Source organism: Lycium barbarum, chromosome 2 (assembly GCF_019175385.1).
Source record: "Lycium barbarum isolate Lr01 chromosome 2, ASM1917538v2, whole genome shotgun sequence".
NCBI lineage: Eukaryota > Viridiplantae > Streptophyta > Magnoliopsida > Solanales > Solanaceae > Lycium > Lycium barbarum.
The window spans coordinates 148,815,904-148,838,528 of NC_083338.1; positions in this window are offsets into that span (position 1 = coordinate 148,815,904).

Below are 22,625 nucleotides of genomic sequence, written 5' to 3' on the forward strand. Positions count from 1 at the left end.
TGAGGCGTAGTCGATTGATTGACTGCAGATTACTTTGTAAGGGTGTGTGTGTGTTAATTTTACAGTTAAAATTATGATGGCTTAGTGAAAGTTTAGCTTTTTGTTTTTGTTTACAATATTCCCAATCTTGTAATCCCTAATTGAAAATTACTAATCACCTCTCTGTTGTAGGTAGATCACTAGTCAAGCAGCCGGAGACTAGCTCCGCGAAGACTAGCTCCGCGAAGACTAAGTTTATGGTTTTCGTTGGTCTAGCACCACTTACACTCCCTGACTTTTTTGACCCTATGCTAGTTCTTCCATTTTTGTATTAAACGATAAATAATGATGATTTGTTCTACAAAGTCTATACTCAAAAGGATGAATTTTGTACTTGAAAAGACAAGAAACATAGTCAGTAATTTTGCAACTAATTGCAGTTTATTCAGAGGGTGAGTTGAATGCTTGATAACAGAGATAAACTGAAAGAAGCTATTTTTTGATAAGTTAAAATCAAACAAGTTTGCGACAGTGTTTGGTAATCAAACGAGTTTCTTTCATTCAAGGCCTTGTTGCATTCTAAAGAAAACATGGCAAACTACAAACTACAAGTACTACAATGCAAGCATAAGTGCTTGTAGTTAAAATGATCCCATTCTGGTGGGTAGTCTTGGTGGTTGAATGCTATATGCTATATTAATATTTTGTATTAGTGCTTCTCTGATTAATATCCTTTCACGGTTTAGCTGGTAACCCCTGATAAAAAAAATCCCTAGTGAAAGATGCATCGAGCATTCTTCATATTACTTATTAGGATCTTGTTAACTAATCTACTGCCAAGTTGTTTTTTTTTGTTGCATCCACAGATGTACTACAGTAATAAGCTGAACCAATCACCTTGATTCTTCTAAATACTGAGTGATGCCTATCATACTGTGAGAATCTGCATTTAACTTTTATACTTGCTGCTGCATCTGAATCTTGGAAGTGGATGACTTGATAAAATGATACTTGTTTAGTGACAGAATACCGAAAATATCATCCTCCTTCACTAAGCACACATATGTTGAAAGATGCATTATATTGTTCTCTGCTTCTTTATTAGACTGCAACATAATCTTTCCTTTAGTGTCAAAAGTAAGTTGTTTTGCAATTGTGAAAAAACTATCTCGGATTTGGCTATAATTCATTTGCCTTTTGCCTTATGGCGACTCTTTTAGGAGAAATAAACTGCTTGTAGGAAGTTTTGATGCAAATCTTAAGTTTTTGTTCAAATAGAAGGCCGGTTACAGCAATTGTGTTTTTCTTGCTTAGTAAAGCCAGTTCCCCTTGTCCATTTGGGTGGACATTTTATCTGTTTAAAAATATCTGCATTGCCTCATGGGTAAATTCAATATTAACAATTTTTTGTCAGGTAAAGCTCAAGTGAGAGACCAATTATAGTAGCATTATAAAAAGGTAGCTATGGACTGTTAGAAGCTCCTAAACTATAGTTATCTTTGTAAGTTATCCATATTAAAAACAGACCTTACCGAATCAATATTTATGTTTTCTTTACTGAAATCGTAGGTTTTGGTATGAAATTATAACCGTACTGAATAATTAGGTTAGATTTTTTATTTTATAAAAAATACCAAAAATTTCCCGAATCGAACCATATATATATATATATATATATATATATATATATATATATATATATATATATATATATATAAAGCAGACTATACACATTACAAAGGATGATAAAGTATACAAACTTAATTGTTCAACGAAATCAATTATAGATACCAATTTCAATCTAATATAGTATAAATCTTCATACGCCTTTTCAAAAAAAGACACTACTAGAAAATCTCTATTTTTCCATTGGATTTCTCATTGAAAAATGATCAGTGACTATATCCCATTAAATGTCGGTGGGAAAAATAATAATAAAATAATAATAAAAAAAAACTAGTGTTTTCACATGGAAAAATTAGAAAATTTCCCAGCTTTTCAATGGAAGTCTGTTTTTCACCATGCATTTTCCCAGTAAACTAGTTTTGTCGGAATGAAGTGGGAAATTATGTTTTGTAGCACAAATTTCTCACTGAATGTCAATGGGAAAAACCTTTGTTTCTAGTAGTGAGAGTGGTTTATCATGTGATTATGATAAACATAATGAGTATGTTGCTCCTGTTAATTCCCATTGTAGGATATTATAAAGGGAAAAAAATATTTTCATTCGACGCTATTGTAACTTTTAGGTATTTAATTCTATCAAATTTTATCGGTTGTGATAGCCGTTGGCTGACGTTTATAAAAAATTAAAAATTAACCGACCCGTACTAAAAATAAAGAGAAACCGAGATGATTGAGACGGTTTCAAAAGGTCTACTTTTGATTCTACCCCATAGAGTAACCGAAAATTGATATGGGACAAACTTTTAAAAATAACCGATTGAACCGAACCATTGACACCCTACGAGCAATGGACCAATTAGTTGGATTCCACCCAAAAAAAAAAATGTGGCAACATATTCTCGATTAAGGATCTCTCCAATTTTAGCGCTACTTATATAGCGCTGTGTGAGATCTTTCAAAGGCTACTGTCTCAGAGCAAATTAATCTCTGGAAGCAGGCAAATTGGGGGGCCTAAGATATGAACCTTTTCGACTTTACTTGAAATGATAAGCAAATTATCTTCAGCAAATGGCGCACCAGAAGAATATTTTGTTCTGCAACTATTATCTCACCTTCAGGAAATTCCTAGATATTATTTATACATACGTTTGACTTACCCCACCGGGTATTTACATGAAATCAACTCAACTACCATGATTAAACGATTTATTATATGGAAAATATGCATTAATTAACAATGATTAAGAGATAAAGTTGTATGTCCATTCATTGATGTAAACACCTCTCCTGGTTTATATCTAGTTTGTTTTTATCATATGACGTTGTCAAGGACTTCATGTTTAAAGGAATGCTTTTCAGTTTTTTTTTCAGAAAAGGGCCAAAATTATCCCTGAACTTTGAAAAATAATTCATCCATACCCTTCGTTATACTTTAGAGCCAATTATACTCTTACAGTTATACTATGGGGTCAATTATACCCTTATGTCTAACTGCTGCCACGTGGCATCATCCCAGCCCTTCAAAATTAGTTTACCCTCAAATAATTTTTTACCCACTAAAATAACTCAACTCGACCCGAATTGTTTTTTCAGCAAAAATAATACGGATAATTTTTCCAGCAAAATAAAATAAAAATAATTTCGTATTATTTTTGCTGGAAAAAAAAAATCGGGTCGGATTGAGTTATTTTAGTGGGTAAAAAATTATTTGAGGGTACAATAATTTTGAAGGGTTAAGGATGATGCCACGTGGCAGCAGTTAGACATAAGGGTATAATTGATCCCATAGTATAACTGTAAGGGAATAATTGGCCCTAAAGTATAACGAAGGGTATGGATGAACTATTTTTCAAAGTTCAGGGGTAATTTTGGCCCTTTTCCGTTTTTTTTCCCCTTCCTTACTCTCGTGCGTGTGTTTGGTGAGGGCATATGTTCTTCCTTTGTCAGTTAAGAACAAACTGATGTTCCAAGTCATCTGTGGCTAACAATTAATAACATAGGAACACATGCTTGCTATTTAATCTAATATATATTGTATACGGTGAAAACCGGATATGAACCAGACCGGTGGTAAGGTAAACCGGCGATGGGAAAGGAACGAGGACATACCAAATGCTATCCGGTCATTTCCGGGGAAAACGTCTGTACCAGAGCTAAACGAGTCTGTCTTCTCCGTTATCAAAACGGCCGAGTCCGTTGATCCAAGCGTTCGTGACCGTTGTCCCGAATAAGCCGTTGGACCGAATAGCCGTTGGTCCGTGTAGCCGGTGTATGGGAACTACGCGCCAGTGGAGTCTTGTCATGGTCAACTACCTACCAAACGTGTCAGGCGGCGCCGTCAGTCAAATCCCACCAAATCCGTGCAGATCTGTCCTTGCTATTACTATTTTATTGGTTCACAATTGTATGAGAGAGGAGGATGTTACACTATAAATAGGGCATATCCCCATCTCTTCGGGGGTTGGCTTTTTTCATTTTAAAAGAACATTTGTGATATAATAGTTCATATATACGATCTTTCCTTCAGTCTCTGATCCGGCCCAGGCCGTTTTGTTCATATTTGCAGTGTGTTCAATCCATCAAGTATTCCATATTATTCATAACGAGTGTGCTCATAAACGAATCGTCATCATTATCATTGGCCGTCTTATCAAAGAACACTTGCATACATATTTTCTTCATCTCATATATATCAAGATCCAAGCACATATCCTATACCTGCTTACAAATTCAATTGATTATCCGGTTTCGGGGTAAATAGTTTGGCGCCCACCGTGGGGCTAGGATAATAGTGGTCTTTGATCTTGACTTCCATCACACCCATCAAAATCAAAACGCCCCTGCCCGTCTCCACGAAAACGAACCAAATGGCCGACGCCGAGCAATCCGGTCATGTCAATAATATCGAGATTGTGGCGGAAAACGCGGGGAGCGGACTACGGGGATCGCCAGACCCAGCTGACCCGAACCCCGTCGATTCAAGGGAGGGACTCAACCGGAAAAACACCGTGGATCAAGCGAATGCCGCCCTACCGGCCACTGATCCTCTGAATACTCACAATTCCGCTACATTGTCTCGGACCCAGGGCCGAGGAAACCCGGACGCGCCAAACGACGGTGTGAACTTGCGTTTAATTTTTGAAATGTTACAGAAACAAAGAGCGGCAATTGCTGAGCAAGGAATGGCGATTGCCCGGCTGCAGAGCGGAAAAGGTGAACCGGAGCCGGAAAAGGCAAAGGGTACCGTTGAGAATGGAAGAAATGAGGCACGAATGGTTGAGAGCGACGGCTCCGGGGCCGGCTCCTCTACCGAAGTTCTAAAGATGCTCAAAACTTTGGCAAAACGGGTAGATTCGACAGAAAAGAGGGTCGAAACATACAATTCTCGGGTGGACCAGATACCGGGGGCTCCTCCTTTGTTGAAGGGGCCGAACTCGAAAAGGTACATTCAAAGACCTTTTCCGCCAAGTGCGGCCGCGAAACTGATCCCGAAGAAGTTCAAAATGCCCGATGTACAGAAGTACGACGGCACAACGGACCCACACGAGCATGTGAGCTCATATACCTGTGCCATAAAGGGCAACGATATGGAAGAAGATGAGATCGAGTCGGTGTTGCTGAAGAAGTTTGGGGAAACTTTGTCGAAGGGAGCGCTAATGTGGTAGGACCACCTTCTCGAGCACTCGATCACTTCTTTCGAAATTCTCGCAAACGCCTTCGTAAAGGCACATGCCGGTGCCATAAAGGTGCAGGCCCGAAAGGCCGATATCTTCAGAATAACCCAGAAGGACGATGAGCTACTGCGGGAGTTCGTCAACTGGTTCCAGAGGGAACGAATGGAGCTCCCCCCGGTGCCAGAAGAATGGGTCGCACAAGCTTTCACGAAGGGGCTCAACATGCTAAGTTCGGCTGCGTCGGCCAAATTGAAAGAAAGTTTGTTGGAATACGAGGCTATAACGTAGGCCGATGTCCACAATCGGTACGAATCGAAGATTCGTGTGGAGGATGATCAACTCGAGCTCTCTCCGGTAAAGTTAAAAGTGAATAAGAGTTTCGAGAAACCGAGGAAAAGTTGCGAAACGAGGTCCGAATCATCTAAAGAGAGGTTCCGGCCATACTCCCACTCGGACAGACCAAATTCCAGGACGAAGAAATCTAGGGAAGGCCCGAACCACTTCTCGGGTCGAGGTAGCAGGCAAGTCGAGCGCCCGTCAAACAGCCGGGGGCTCTCATTCAGAAGCGATGCCGGAAGTTCGGCCAGCAATAGGGGCCCACCAAAGATTTCGGAGTACAACTTCAACGTCAGTACTTCGGATCTTGTCTCGGCCGTCAACCGCGTCCGGGATGTGCGATGGCCGAAACCACTAAGGTCAGATCTGGGACAACGGGATCCGAGCGTGGTGTGCGAATATCACGGAACCCATGGTCATAAAACTGAGGATTGCCGCCAGTTAAGAGAGGAGGTAGCCCGGCTATTGAAGAACGGGCACCTCCGAGATCTATTGAGCGAGCGAGTCAAAAACCACTACAAGGAGAGGGAAGCTCACAGGGGGGGAACTGATTGAACACCAGCATACGATCAACATGATAGTTGGGGGTGTTGACATCCCTCGGGGTACAGTAATGAAGCGGACAAAGATTTTCATCGTTCGGGAAAAACGCATCAGAGATCATTTATCCGGGGGTCCTATCTCCTTCGGTGACGAGGACGCAGAAGGCATCATTCAACCGCACAATGATGCGTTGGTAATCTCTATACTCATCTTTAAAACTAAGGTTAAACGTATCTTGATTGACCCAGGTAGTTCAGCCAACATCATTCGGTGGAGAGTGGTCGAACAGCTAGGGCTGCTTGATCAGATAATACCGGAAACTCGGGTACTCAGCGGGTTCAACATGGCATGCGAAACCACAAAAGGGGAGGTCTCATTGCCCGTGAACGTCGAAGGAACCATTCAACAGACTTTGTTCTACGTGATCGAAGGGGACATGAAGTACAATGCATTATTGGGCAGACCCTGGATACATAGCATGAGGGCAGTACCTTCGACGCTGCATCAGATGTTGAAATTCCCCACCCTAGAGGGGGTGAAAACCATCCGCGGTGAGCAACCCGCAGCAAAGGAGATGTTCGTGGTAGAGGAGTCAACGCCCCGACCCAAGGAGCCGGCTCACGAAGAGAGGGGTGTGACCGGAGAGGAAGCCCCCCAATAGCAATCAAAGAATATCGGTCAGATCTGGTGCATGAAGTGGATGACTTCGGGGTACCCAGATCTTTTGTCATGCCGGATGACTCGGACGCGACCAAATCAACCATAGAGGAACTGGAGTAGATCATCTTGTTCGAATTCTTACCAGACAGGAAGGTATACCTGGGCTCGGGGCTTACCCCGGAGCTTAGGCGCAAATTAATTGAGTTTCTTCGAGCTAACGCTGATTGTTTTGCATGGTCGCATATAGATATGACAGGTATATCACCGGAAATAGCATCACACAAACTCAGCTTGGACGGGAAGTTTCCCCCGGTGAAGCAAAAAAGGAGGCCCATGGCGGAGCCAAAACACGCTTTCGTTAAAGACGAGGTAACAAAGCTTTTAAATGTAGGCTCCATCCGGGAGGTAAAATACCCGGATTGGCTTGCTAACGTGGTGGTGGTGCCCAAAAAAGGTAACAAATTTCGAATGTGTGTCGATTATAAGGATTTAAACAAAGCATGCCCGAAGGACTCATTCCCGTTGCCTCACATCGACAGAATGATCGATGCGACGGCCGGACATGAAATGTTAAGTTTTCTCGACGCTTACTCTGGGTATAACCAAATCCGGATGCACCCGGAGGATCAAGAGAAAACGTCCTTCATCACCCGTTATGGGACTTACTGTTATAATGTCATGCCTTTCGGATTAAAAAATGCCGGTGCAACTTACCAACGCCTAGTTAATGAAATGTTCGAAGAACAAATAAGGAAAACGGTGGAAGTTTATGTTGACGATATGGTTGTTAAGTCCCTGGAAACAGAGGATCATTTAAAGCATTTGCAGGAAACTTTCGATGTGCTCCGCAGATACAACATGAAGCTCAACCCGGAGAAATGTGCCTTCGGGGTAAGGTCCGGTAAATTTCTGGGTTTCATAGTGTCAAATAGGGAAATTGAAATCAATCCGGACAAGATCAAGGCCATCGAGGACATCGAAATCGTGAACAACATAAAAGGGGTGCAAAGGCTCACCGGAAGAATAGTGGCACTGAGTCGCTTCATATCGAGATCCTCGGACAAGAGTCACCGTTTCTTCTCTTTACTCAGGAAAAAAACAATTTCGTTTGGACGTCGGAGTGCCAAGAAGCTCTACGAGAATTGAAGAGGTACTTGTCTAGCCCCCCGTTGCTGCACCCGTCGAAGGCCGACGAGCCGCTTTTCCTCTACCTAGCTGTTTCTAAAGTAGCGATAAGCGGCGTTTTGGCCCGAGAAGAATCAGGTCCGCAATTCCCTGTCTATTACGTAAGTAGAACTTTGGGGGATGCGGAGACCCGGTATCCTCACTTAGAAAAATTGGCATTGGCATTGGTAAGCGCTTCCAGAAAACTCAAACCTTATTTTCAATGCCACCCCATATGTGTAGTGACCACTTACCCTTTGAAAAACGTCATGCATAAACCGGAGTTGTCCGGCAGGTTAACCAAATGGGCTGTCGAAATTAGCGGTTACGACATCGAGTAGAAACCTCGAACGACCATCAAATCCCAAATCTTGGCCAATTTCGTGGCAGACTTTGCCCCAGCTATGGTCCCCGAGGTCGAAAAAGAACTTTTGCTGACCTCGGGAAAGACCACGGGCATTTGGACTCTGCACACGGATGGAGCATCGAACCTTAAGAGTTCCGGGCTGGGAATCGTCCTTAGGACTCCAGCCGGGGATGTCATTCGACAGTCCATTAGAACTACTAAATTGACTAACAATGAAGCCGAGTATGAGGCTATGATTGTAGGTTTGGAGTTAGCTCGGAGCATGGGAGCCGAGGTCATCGAAGCTCGATGCGATTCGCTCTTGGTCGCAAACCAGGTGAACGGCGTCTTTGAGGTCAAGGATGAGCGGATGCAGAGGTATCTCGAGAAAACTCAAGTGGTGCTTCATCGATTTAGAGAATAGACCATGCATCACATACCGAGGGAACAGAACCGCGAGGCCGATGCCTTGGCAAATTTGGGGTCCTCGGTCGACGGGGAGAAAATCAGCCCCGGGACGACAGTGCACCTGTCAAGCACGGCCATAGAAAACGGACACGCCGAGGTGAACACAATGGTCCTGACTTGGGATTGGCGCAATAGGTACGTTGACTACTTGCGTGATGGTAAGCTCCCAAACGACCCAAAGGAATCACGGTCATTAAGGACAAAGGCAGCCCGATTTTGCTTGGTAGACGGTCAATTGTATCGACGATCTTTCCTCGGCCCCCTGGATAAATGTTTGGGCCCCAGCGAAGCGAACTATGTGATGAGAGAGGTGCACGAAGGAACCTGTGGCAACCACTCCGGATCCGAAGCTCTGGTCCGAAAAATCATCAGGGCCGGTTATTATTGGAACCGGATGGAAGAGGACTCTAAGAGTTTCGTCCGAAAGTGTGACGGATGCCAGAAACACGCCCCGATGATTCACCAGCCCGAGGAGCTACTGCACTCGGTGGTCTCACCCTGGCCCTTCATGAAATGGGGAATGGACATTGTGGGCCCGTTACCACGGACGCCAGGTAAGGCCCGTTTTATTTTGTTTATGACTGACTATTTCTCTAAGTGGGTTGAAGCGCAGGCCTTTGAAAAAATCAGAGAAAAGGAAGTCATCAACTTCATATGGGATCACATCATCTGCCATTTCGGCATCCCTGCCGAGATAACTTGTGATAATGGCCCTCAGTTCGTGGGTAGCAAGATCAACAGTTTCCTCGAAGGTTTGAAGATCAAGAAAATCGTATCAACCCCGTATCACCCATGTGCGAACGGGTAGGCGGAATCCACGAACAAAACGATAATCCAAAATCTGAGGAAGAGACTTGAAGCATCAAAGCATCATTGGAGGGATGTATTGCCGGAGGTACTGTGGGCTTATAGAACCACATCCAAATCGAGCACCAGGGAAACTCCATTCTCGTTGGTTTACGGGGCCGAAGCCCTTATACCCGTAGAGGTCGGTGAACTGACCCTCCGTTTCAGGTATACCACCGGGGAGTCGAACGAGGAATCCATGGCCGTGAAGCTCGACCTCGTAGATGAACTACGCGAAAGCGCGTCTGTCCGCATAGCGGCCCAAAAACAGAGAATGGAAAGATACTACAACCGAAGAGCGAACTTTCGACATTTCCAAGTTGGAGACTTGGTGCTTCGAAAGGTTACCATACACACCAAGAACCCCAACGAAGGAAAGCTAGGTCCGAACTGGGAGGGCCCGTACAAGATAACCGGTATAACGGGCAAAAGATCGTACCAATTGAAGTCAATGGACGGGCAGCGTCTACGCAATAACTGGAACGTGGCCCATCTAAAGAGATACTACTGCTAAGGTATGACCCATATTCTCTTATTAACTTTTCTCTTTTGCAGGGGGTCGAGAACGAGAGGAAAATAGAATTTAGGCCTGAAAGCACGTGTTGCAATCTTTTCCTTGGTACGATTTTGTCCCAAAAAGGGTTTTCCGACAAGGTTTTTAATGAGGCAACAAGTACAACGTGTTACTGAACAAATATGAAGGGCGAACATCCGGATACCCGATGCCACGTCCTCCGATGGGGGACATAACAGCACTCACCCGACCTCAGAGCTCGGATCAATGCTGGAGGAGTACCATGTAGACAGGGAAACTCAACATTTGCTACGGCAAAACAAAGGCAAGGCCACCGGCCATAGCTTCAATGTAAGGACCAAACGATCATAATGAATCGTGTCCCATTCAACATTTGCTACGGCAAAACAAAGGCAAGGCCACCGGTCATAGCTTCAATGTAAGGACCAAACGATCATAATGAATCGTGTCCCATTCAACATTTGCTACGGCAAAACAAAGACCCGGCCACCGGCCATAGCTTCAATGTAAGGACCAAACGATTATAATGAATCGTGTCCCATTCAACATTTGCTACGGCAAAATAAAGACTCGGCCACCGGCCATAGCTTTCGATGTAAGGGCCAAACGATCATAATGAATCGTGTCCCATTTTTACGCTTGCTACGACAAAGGAAGAAAAAGTCAATACTCTCATATGTACAAACGTTTTACAAAAGCAAAGTTGTCAAAAGCTATCACAGTTAGCGACTTTCTATTAAAATGTACTCATTCGCATACCCCGCATTGAGGTCGAAACTCGGCAAAGGCGATTGGCCAAAATTTGGTAAACTCCCCAGACGGGGACTGTCACATCAAAAACTTTGTTAAGCCAAGGCTGAAAAGTTACCGGCCCTAAAATATAGCCGAAGAGAAATGTCGGCCCCAATAAAACGCTTCTCCCAATTCGGAGGCGACAGAACGCTCGAAAAATCGGACAAAATCGAAACGGGCATTATAAGTCAACGACTATGAGTCATCTTGTCCTGAAACAGATCAACGACTGTAGCAAAAATAATAACAGCCATACGAACGAAGAAGCAAGAAAAATGCAATCTTCATTTATACAACGGATGTTCTTTACATCAAAAGAAAAGCAAAGTCCTACGAGGACAAAAGATAAAAAGGCAAAGGCCAAATACAGGCCCTGTGCTATCCGGCATGACTAGAGGAGGATGAATGATCAGACTCGGTCCGCTCGGAGTCATCTAACTCGGACCCGAGAGCACGGTTGGCCTCCTCCTCCATCCCCTTGGCTTCAAGTATCAGGGCCGGAAGATCCGAAAAGCCGCGCTCAGCTTGTTCGAGAGTGATCCGCCGAGATTTCCACTTCTCATACTTGGCAACAATTGCAGTATGAGCCTCGGCCGCCCCAAAATTTCTCCAGGCTTCTTCCAGATCGGCCTCTGCCTTGGCCAGCTTGGCTTCCAGTTTAACCCGGTCCGCATCGACGACACTATTCGCACGGGTGGCCAGCTCCAGCTCGGCCTTAAGGGCATCGTTGGCACTCACCGTCACCCCGAGCTCAGCTCTTAAGCTCTCGCAAATCCAAGATCGCTCCTCGGCCCTCTCCTCGAACACCCTCATACGCTCTTTGTACTGGGCAACCTCAGATTCGAGCAGTCGGTTCTTATCGGCTAAGCTCGCGGCATCGCCCTTCACCAAGTCCAGTTCGCCCCGGAACTGAGAGACGGTGGTCTCAAGCCCATCTAGCCTCGACGAAAATTGGGCATTGTCCCGGCTAAGGCCGATCTTGTCAGCCTCGAGACTTCGATTATACTCGGTCATCGCAATCAGATCCCTCTTCAACTGACTGATTTCGGCCTTCGCCGCATCAAGGTCGGGTCGGAGGTTGGAGAGAGCGACCGCCCGGTTCAACTCCTCCTCCTTCTCTCGAAGGAGGTGCAGGTACTTCTCCGTCTCGCGGCCCTGGGAATCCAACTGGCCCCTAAGATCATCCGTCTCTTGCTGGGCTCGGATGAAGGCTTCATTCGCAAGTACCACACTCTGTAAATAAAGCAAAGTTAAAAACTTCGATAAAATAAACTAAAAACTTTCGACAAAGAGGTACTTAGACGGCTAAAGATCTTACCCGGTTATCGGCATGCATACTCTCATTCATAAGGCACTGCCAAGAGACCCCGGTCATTTTGCGCTTGTTCGAGTCAGAAACAAGAGGCCTCAGATAGATGACCACGCCTACCGGGTGAGAGAGGAAGCTGCAGTCCTCGGGAACGGTGAAAATAGCCGATCTTGTTCTTCTCGGCTCCACACTCGGGGCTGGGAAAACACATACCAAGCCTTCCCTAGTCCCGGACTTGGAAGTCCGGCTGGTTGACCTCGTGGTCCGAGGTATCATAAGGTGCCCGAATCCGGCAGCTTCACCGGTTGCAAGAGGAGTGCCCGCGAACATGTCTTCAAACTCATCCACCCTCGGAGCCGGGATAGAGGAACTTGGACCAGCCCCAGTATCTTGGGCGGAAGCCGGGGGCTCCTCGGTTACAGTAGGGGCATGCTCGGAAATCGATTGAACGGCTCTGGGGGCTTCGACTTCCAGTTCCTTCCCAGGACTTCGTTCTCCTTCGGCAAAGGCCGGTTCCCGGGGCTTCCTCGTTCTTTGAAGAGGAGTATCTTCCGAAGAAGTTTCATCTGAAATGTTGACAAAGTCAATCGACCGAAGAGGAGCCGGGGAAAGAATATCTTCCGCACACCAAGAGATCTTCGCCAGCAGAAGGCAAGGGCTGAATGCAAACAGCCTCCTCCGATATCGAAGCCACGGAGGGAGATGCGCCGACCCTCCGAACGATGATGTCGGGCTCTGTTTCTTCCCTCGAAGGCTGGGCAACACTCCTCGCTCTCTTTTTCGGCCTTTGCCTTCTTTCGGAGGGATTTTTTCTCTTTGAGACCTCGGCAAGAACCCGAGCCGATCTTGCCGTATAGAACTCAGATGCCGGTGCTGAGGGTGTACCCGCCGATTCCGGTCTAGCGGCCACCGAGCCCTTAGGCAGACCTAGATATAGAAGATATTAGTAGAATCTAGAGAGAGTAACGATCGCGAATAAAAGGAAAGACGGTAAGTTCGAATGGGAACAGAATGCTACCATGGTTCTGGGCCACCCATCGACCACGAGATAGGTGGGCCCTATTTCGGTTGTCATGGTCATATTGATTGAGAAGTGCCGTGATCCATTCACTAAGACTCCGAATGACCGGGGGAACATATCCATTGGCTGACCAAGGTGAGAAAGAAACAGTTAGAAAGCAAAATCAAAATTCGACGCAACAAGGCTAAGGCAATTATTCGAAACTTCGGACTTACGCTTGTCACTCCACTTCTCCGGGAAAGGCAGGTGATCGGCTGGAATGATGTCCTCAGTTTTCACCCGGACATATCGTTCTAACCAGCCCCTGTCCCGGTCTTCATCCATCTTCGAGAAGAACGGATTCCGGCTGCGCTTGACAAGTTTCACTACGCCGCCCCGGAAGATCCTCGGGGAGTACAGACGTATCAGGTGGGCCAAAGAGAATTCCTTCCCGGCGTTGTTGGCCAGTAACCGGAGACACGCGACAACTCTCCAAACGATCGGGCCGATCTGTGCCAGAGCAACGCCATAGGTCCGACACATATCGAGAATGACCTGATCAATCGGAGGATCAACTTTGAGGGTGAAGGGGTAAGTGTATACGTCCAAAAGTCCCTCTCGGTAGTCGGTGATAGATTCATCCGGCCCAGGCGCGAAGACCCTTACCGAGTGGGTGTCCCACCCACAGTTAGCCCGAACTACATCGAGCCTCTTCTCGGTAACAGATGAGGGATATCGCCTCACGTCGTATCCCCTGTCCGAAACGGAGGAAGGCTTATCGACCTCAAGGTCTTTGTTGAAATTGAATTTGGTCGGTATAATATCCGAAGCCGTGGGCTCGAACTTAGCCGGAGACGCTGGCTCGGCCCCCGGGGACGACACCGGTGAAGCATCGGGGGATGTGGATTCGGACATCTTAGGAATAGGAAAGAAAGAGGGTTCGAGACAGGAATTTAAGAGAGACGAAGGAACTGGCGGTTCGAGGAACAAAGTGCGAGGCAGCAACACTCATGCAAAGAAATATTCGACAAAAGGAGTGGCAAAGTTGGTCCTTTTTTACGCAGTGCGAGGCGATGAATCGATAAGCAGATCAAGTGTGAAGGAAGTTGAGTTTGGTGCAAATGAAAAGAAACGCAGAAATGAAGGGGTGTTGAAGAAGGGCAGAGCATGAAAATGGTAGAATGAAGGGATGATGGGCCTTATATAGGCGTGGGAAAGGAACGGTTACCAAGGGCGACCAATCAGATGGCGCCACGTGCCCCGTTATTAATGAAAGGCAACGTGAAACGACGTGCAAAAGGCGGTTGACAGAAACGGACCACCCGGGGAAAGACACGTGGCCGACAAAAGGGGAGACGTTACGTAACCGTTTCCGCCAAAATGTGGATATAAGGACGAGCTGGCCAAACCACCGGTTTCAAAAGTTATTCACTCCCCGTTATTCCAATGGACCGGCATAACGAGAAGTGAGGGGCTATCTGTATACGGTGAAAACCGGATATGAACCAGACCGGTGGTAAGGTAAACCGGCGATGGGAAAGGAACGAGGACATACCAGATGCTATCCAGTCATTTCCGGGGAAAACGTCTGTACCGGAGCTAAACGATTTTGTCTTCTCCGTTATCAAAACAGCCGAATCCGCTGATCCGAGCGTTCGTGACCGTTGTCCCGAATAAGCCATTGGACCGAATAGCCGTTGGTCCGTGTAGACGGTGTATGGGAACTACGCGCCAGTGGTGTCTTGTAATGGTCAACTACCTACCAAACGTGTGTCAGGCGGCGCCGTCAGTCAAATCCCACCAAATCCGTGCAGATCTGTCCTAGCTATTACTATTTTATTGGTTCACAATTGTATGAGAGAGGAGGATGTTACACTATAAATAGGGCATATCCCCATCTCTTTGGGGGTTGGCTTTTTTTCATTTTAAAAGAACATTTGTGATATAATAGTTCATATATACGATCTTTCCTTTAGTCTCTGATCCGGCCCAGGCCGTTTTGTTCATATTTGTAGTGTGTTCAATCCATCAAGCATTCCATATTGTTCATAACGAGTGTGCTCATAAACGAATCATCATCATTATCATTGGTCGTCTTATCAAAGAACACTTGCATACATATTTTCTTCATCTCATATATATCAAGATCCCAGCACATATCCTATACCCGCTTACAAATTCAATTGATTATCCGGTTTCGGGGTAAACATATATCAATTTAAAACAGAAACTGGTTTGAAACTGAAATTGAATAAGAATGCACAATCCATAATTAGATTTGTCGATATACCTGCTAGCAGTGTTTACAGCTAACTTCTTGAAAAAACTATGAGTAGAAACTAGACATAAGTTCTATCTTCAAACTAGTAAAGACTTTAATGAGATAATGTTCTCAACGAAACTGCTAGCAAATCTTAATACGGTACGAGGCCTCGTGTTGTTGTTATTATGCTCAACAAAACTTCTAACAAATGTTATGCAACAAGGCCTTGAGGAGGAGGAGAGCAGAGATGCAGGGGCACTGATTACACTTGTTGTTGCCAAAACATGTGCTTCCTTTGTCTTGTCATTAATTCTTTCTGCTCCAAGCAAGGCAACCGCAACATCAATAAACGTCGGCCTTGTCATCTCAAGAGGAATAAGAACCTTGTTAGCGTCATCGTACCCAAAAAGAGACCACCAGGACCGGCAATATAATGGCAATACATAGCCAATTTTCCCCAAAAGGCAGTTTGCATGATACTTGGCCTCTCGAAATTAGCTTGTGGTGGGGGTGAAATATACCCAAACTTCTCTTCGCCAAAGTTGAAGTAGGCCACATAAGTGAACCAAATCAAATAAATAACCCCATTAAGGAAAATACATTCCTTGATATGAGTTATCAGTATAATTTAACAAACCTATTTTTCTCCAAGAGGAGTTGGTTACTCCTAGCGTTAGAATTTTGGCTTCCTTTGCTCCTTGATGAGGAAACAAAAGAAGCAATTTGTAGTTTCCAGTCACCTGATCAAACCCTAGATGCAACTTAGGATTAAATAGGTGCTCGTATTGCTTAATTTTTATTTCCAGATTCACGGAGGGTGGCAAAGCTTTTATCTCCCTAGTGGTGACATTGTATAAATAAACTTGAGCATAACAAGGTCGTTGCAATGATTTGAGCAAATAGTCATCTCTCCATCGTAGCAAAAATAATCAAGTTGTAACAATAATCCTTCCGATTCACTTATATACCTATCATATTACTGCTTTTTAGGATATGTTTGGAGTTGAAACAAAAGTCGGGTGGCTAAGGGGCGGGTTCGAGAACGAGCATAGTGTGAACGGACAAAGTTGGGATGTTGTATAAGAGTATTTCAAGCTTTACAAACACACTTGAATCGCATGAGAGGCTTGGGTGGAAGATATGGTAAGATCTCTGATACTATGTCAGCATAGAGACGTTCATGCGTCTCCATAACTCTGCGGAGAACGGGAAAAAGCAAGGAAACTGAAGAAACGAAATCAACTAAGAGCCTGTTTGGATGGGCTTATGCCTATAAGCTGCAAACAGCTTATAAGTTGGGATAGTCTAACTTTTTTTTTTTTTTTTTTTGGCTTATAAGCTGCTTTAGATAAACTAAGTCAAATGGGCCTAATTATTTTGTTGAGCTTATTTTAAGCACAAAATGACTTTAAACTGGCCATCTAAACACTCAAAAAAAACTGAAAACAGCTTATAAACAACTTATAAGTCAATCCAAACGGGCTCTAACTAGGTATTATTAGGTCTTACAGCCCATAAACTTAAATATAGCACCGACCGGCTTGGCCCACTTCTAACGAGAGCCTTCCTATAGTTGCTACAATATGTCAGAGTATAAAAAATTAAGTAATCTATCTATACTATATTGAAAGCATGAAGAGCCTTAGAAATGTTGATTGAACATATTGCCCTTTATTAAAAGACTCCACAATAGATAAAAGAGTCATTTACTATTTTCCTCAAATTAATATACATAAATATTAATAATATATATCAATTACTTTTCTAATATGTAAGACTTTAAAATCAATTAGATTTATGTTTGTTAAATCTTTCCTTATTTAAACTATTCTTAATCTATTTTATTACTTTTAAAGAGTATCTATTTGAATAGGAATCAATTTTATATATATATTGAATAAACAAATATATAGTACGTTAATGCAGCTAACAAATTGTACCTTTTCTCGCTTATGTTTAATGACCTTTCCTAAAATTTCTTACCTTTTTCATGCAATTAATAATAGAAGAATATCCTTATATGGAGATTTTATGCAACACGTTATTAGTGATGATATTACTTCTTCCATTTTTTCTCTTCCTTTTTATTTTAGCTACAATTATTCATCCTCTTGTGTAATCTTTGTCTCTTTTGCACTACTTCTGAATCTATATGATTAGAAATTTTCCCGTAATATGAAGGCATATGCAATTCAAGAATTCTTTGGTCCTTTTTTTTTAGATGAAAGCTTCAACGGGCATGGAGGTGTATCAATGGAAAATCATAGTGCTTGGACTTTTCGTCGGAATTTTTTTTACGGTAGCTCAAGTTCATCTCAAATCAGTATGTTCGAGAAGTGCAACCTAAAACGTAGTAAGCTATAAAATTTTCTCACTATCTTTGTCCGTCTCAATACCTTTTTTGGTTAATGTTTCATATTTTTAATAATTTATTATAAGGAAATTGTAATTTGTAGGGTAAGACGTTGTTATGATGGTTTCTTTATCATACTTTCTCTTCAACTTCTGAAGTACAAGACAACATTAGTTGTTTAAGTAAAGAAGTAGAAGTAGCTCATAAAATACTTGTTACTCTTCTTGGACTTTACTTTAAAGTTGACTAAATATGTATTAAATATATTGTCCAATATCCAATACTGCCATAGGTAAGTATTCGATTTGGTTATTTCGATGTATTAAATATATTGTCCAATATCCAATACTGCCATAGGTAAGTATTCTATTTTATTACTTTTAAAGAGTAACTTTTCTTATTTCAGTCAACAATTGACCTAGGATTCTGCTTTTGTCGTTCGAATTTAGATATGATTATCTAGGAATTTTGTATAAATCTTTCAACTGGTCGTTAGCATATTGAGCTCGTTGTTTGATTAGAGGCCCCTTTTTGTTTTGCATTATTGGTGCACAAAGTGTAAAGAATGATTGTGTTGCTTTCATAAATTTTTGTGAAAGAAGAACCTTGAGGGGTGAGTTTTGCTTTATGTTTTTTTTTAGTGTAACTCTGTCCTACACAGAGTAGGATTCTGAGAAAAGTTACACCAATACACAAACATGGCTGCTTAATTGCCGTTATGCACTATTGCACTTGTAATCACTACATAATTTCATGGCATAGTAACACTAATCCCAATCACATTTCCCACCTATTGTGGATTAATTGTTGTATTGCATTGTTTATAAGTTTTTAATCAATTGTTGTTACATGCACGGCATATCGGTCCTCCTTGAGGTAATTTTTTTTCTTAGTGACATAAATTCTCTCTTGAAATCAAAATTAATTCCATGTATGCATCTCAATATCTACTGCTTCACGAAGGCCTTAGTAAAATGTCGTTAGTAAAATGTCGTTTGCCTTTTTTACCTTTTAAAAATATATTCACACTAGACAAAATAGTAATTTAACTATTTTCCTAATATTTAGGATTTTGAAATCAATTATTAAATTTTTCCTTATTTAAATTATGTAGGAAGTCCTAATAATTTAATTTCAAAATTACCTTAATCTTCTGGATTGGGGAATAACTATAAATACAAGACTTTGTTCTAAATATGGGTTGGAAAGGAGTATATGCCTCCTTAAAAAAGTATTTTATAATTTTATAAAAGGAGTCTAAAAGACTTCTAAAATTATTTATTTATTGTGAAAGTAAAACGAAAACTAACACTAAATTAAATTACTAGAAAGGAAAAGCAAAGAAAAAAAAATAGTTTTGCATCTAGGCACTTTGAAATATTGGGAATAACTTTTTCCTATTCTGAAGCTGCTGAAAGGATTGTGTAGTGAGACACATTCAATGACTTCAAACATTTATTGTCACGCTCCGAATCATGGCTTGCGCGTAACACGACACTCGATGCCTGATTACATGTGACCGAGCGAACCACATGGCTTGCTGACTCAACATGGGCATGAACTGATGCTCAATAATCTATAGATATGCATAATTTTAAGTAAAGCATGGGACCACAAATCATTAGTCTAAAAATATCATAATATCATAACACGAAATAGTTTGAATAGACATGATAATAATGAGCCAAAATGGCTAGACGACTCTGAGTACGTATCTGACATAACATAACTGACCAGTCTATGAACCTCTGACATGAATCTGACTACTCAACTGTTTACCGGGACAAGGCCCCCGGCATACCTTAACTACATGACTGAAATAAACATAAATAAAGCTAAAACCCCGAATAGAATGGGGCTCACCAAAAGCTGATACGTGCTGAGCCCTAACGTGTTGATCCGACGTCCTATAAATCTGCAAATAAATGGGACGTCAGTACACTTGAATTGTACTAGTATTTAAAGAAACTGAATGAAATAAACATGGCACATAAAATAATAGAACTGAAACTGAAACTATAAACTAAACATGAACATGAGTATAATCTGACATGAATAGTATATATATCATGAGTAAAATATTTTAAGTGTGTAAGGATATATGTGGGAGAGCATTAGTATAATCGACATGTAACCACCACGTAAGAACGTGGCGTCCGATCTCTGCCCGACCAGCTAAGCCATCTTGTACCTTGATGGGGTACAAGACATGAACATGAACATGAATAGATCCAATAACCACAATGGGTAAACATGAAGGTATCATCTTAACTGGGTGGGCGCTGACATACGTAGTTTCAGGCTATCTGAACTTTCTCGATAATCTGTGCAACTCCCAAAACATGAACATAGATATAGTTGTCTTAGTAGACCATGAATTATATAACTTGCTTGTAAACATGATTCTTGCTTGTATTACAACATAAAGATAATATATAATATAACTTGTGCGAAACTTGGAGACATGTAGGATTTTCATGAAAATAAGCATAGTAGTTCATATCTTGCATGTAAGAACCCATGGAATGCAAAGTATTGATTTTCATAGATTAAAGACAGATTCTCAATAATCATAATAAATATTAAGAACATAATAAAGAAGTAATCTTACAAACATGGTATATCATGGTACATGAACTTAGGGTTATCATAAACATGTCTAGAACCCTAGTTTCTGGTGAACTTTCGTATAATCACGAAGAACGTGGCGTGTGGAAGAACAATGATGTTCCCACACGTATATAGAAATCCTACATACCTGTAAACACTCTAAAACTTGTAAATAGAATTCCAAAAGCTTGAACTTTGAACCTTGAGGTGAGTTTTCTTGAAAAAACTAGCTAGAAATGATAAACCCTTGTTAGATTACATGAATACATGTTAAAATTGACTTGGAAAGGCTTGGAATGACTTGCCTTGATGTTTTGGATTGATGGGAGAAGAAAACCTTCGTGCTAAGGCTTGGGAATTGTGAAAACTTATTTTCTAGAATGAAATATCGTATTTATATTGTTTGTTGTAGGGGAGGATTGACATTGCACTTGACGGTCCGTCAATTCGACCGTACTGTTGGTACTCTGAGAAAGTCCACAGAGTTTGCAAAACAAGGTTCCTAGGGATGGTGCATTTTGACGGACCGTCGATCCGTCCCTCTGGCCGTCAAATGCCACCCATAGAACTGAGTCTGGTTTTTCGACTTACACTCCCCCTTTTCGGCTTCCGGGATCCTTGAGTCATAGACGCGTCGTTATATGTAAAAGAATTTAAATTTTAGTGAAATGAGCTTATGCATGCATTTCTACTGATCAATGATGAACGGCTTTAGTAATATTGATTGAATTTTTTGTTTTTTGTTAAAAGACTCTATGATAGATAAAACTGTTATTTACTATTTTCCTCAAATTATTGTCTAATTATTTTTATAATATTCCACCTATTTTCGAATCTTTTTTGGCTTTGGAAACCTGCCGTTATTTTTGGAGTCCTCTTTTCTTTGGTAAATATTTTTTGTTAAAGTAAAAAATAACTCACCGTTATTTTTTGCAAACTAATAACTGCCCGGTGTCTCTTTTCCCTAATATTTAGTGATACATTTAATTTTATCCTTAAATTTAGGTTTTCTTGCCATACCTTTTAACTTTAGGAGTCCTTTTTTTAACCCTTATTGTCATGACTTCTTTTCAGCAAGGAGATAAATGTTTGGTTCTTTCTTTAAGTAAATAAAATAACTTCATATTGAATAAAAATTGTAATATCATAGAGTTTACTTAGAGTTATAATAGGACTCAAAATTACTCAAGAATTTGTCCACTAAGATTTAACTAAATCACCAGCGGCAACTATACCTATTTGGTAATGGATCCCTAATTAAGTAATGAATCTATATTCTGTATAAATAAATAAAAATTGCTTATTATGGTTTTTACATATAATTTGCATCAATTGTTGTTCGATATCATGATTTCTGCCTGCCTCTATCTTTTTTTCTCATGTGTAGTAGATTTTTTTATGTCTTTGATAAAGAACAACTTACAAGGAAGAGAAATATAAAAGAACGGAAAAGTAAGGACAATGAGACATGAGGAGATTTCTTCTATTACATACATTTAACTTAAATTGCAATGAAAATTTTACCTTATCAATATTTTACCTTATATACAATGTAATGAATCATAAGAAATTGAATTCTTTGAAAAAAAAATTATAGCAATATATAAGTTCGGTCTGGCCTTGATTATTATAAGTGAATATTTTCAACAAGGCTTATCATTGAGTATAAGAAATCAATTGATATGAGTATTTTTAAGTGAAAAGGAACACAAATATCAACAAGAATTATCAGATGAGCATATTAAATCGACTTACCAACAGTAAATAAAAGAATTTAGCTACGAGCAATTTAATAACTGATTAATGACGACACTTGTAGCTGAGTCCAATTTTTTCTGAAAACATTTATTGTCAAATGAGGTACGTGTTTTGTCATGCGCAAAGCGCGTACGCTAAACTAGTATATACATAAAACACTAGATATAATTGACATAATTTATAGTATACAGATTTATTTAGCAAATTGAAGCCTAAAAGAATTGACATTCCATAGCTATTTATGTATCCAACCGGCACAAAAGAAGAGGAAGAAAATATTTTTTAATATCATTTAAAAGCCGACCAACATTAATCAAGATTCAAGGCTTACCCGCAGAACTCCAATCCTTATACCAGGCAATG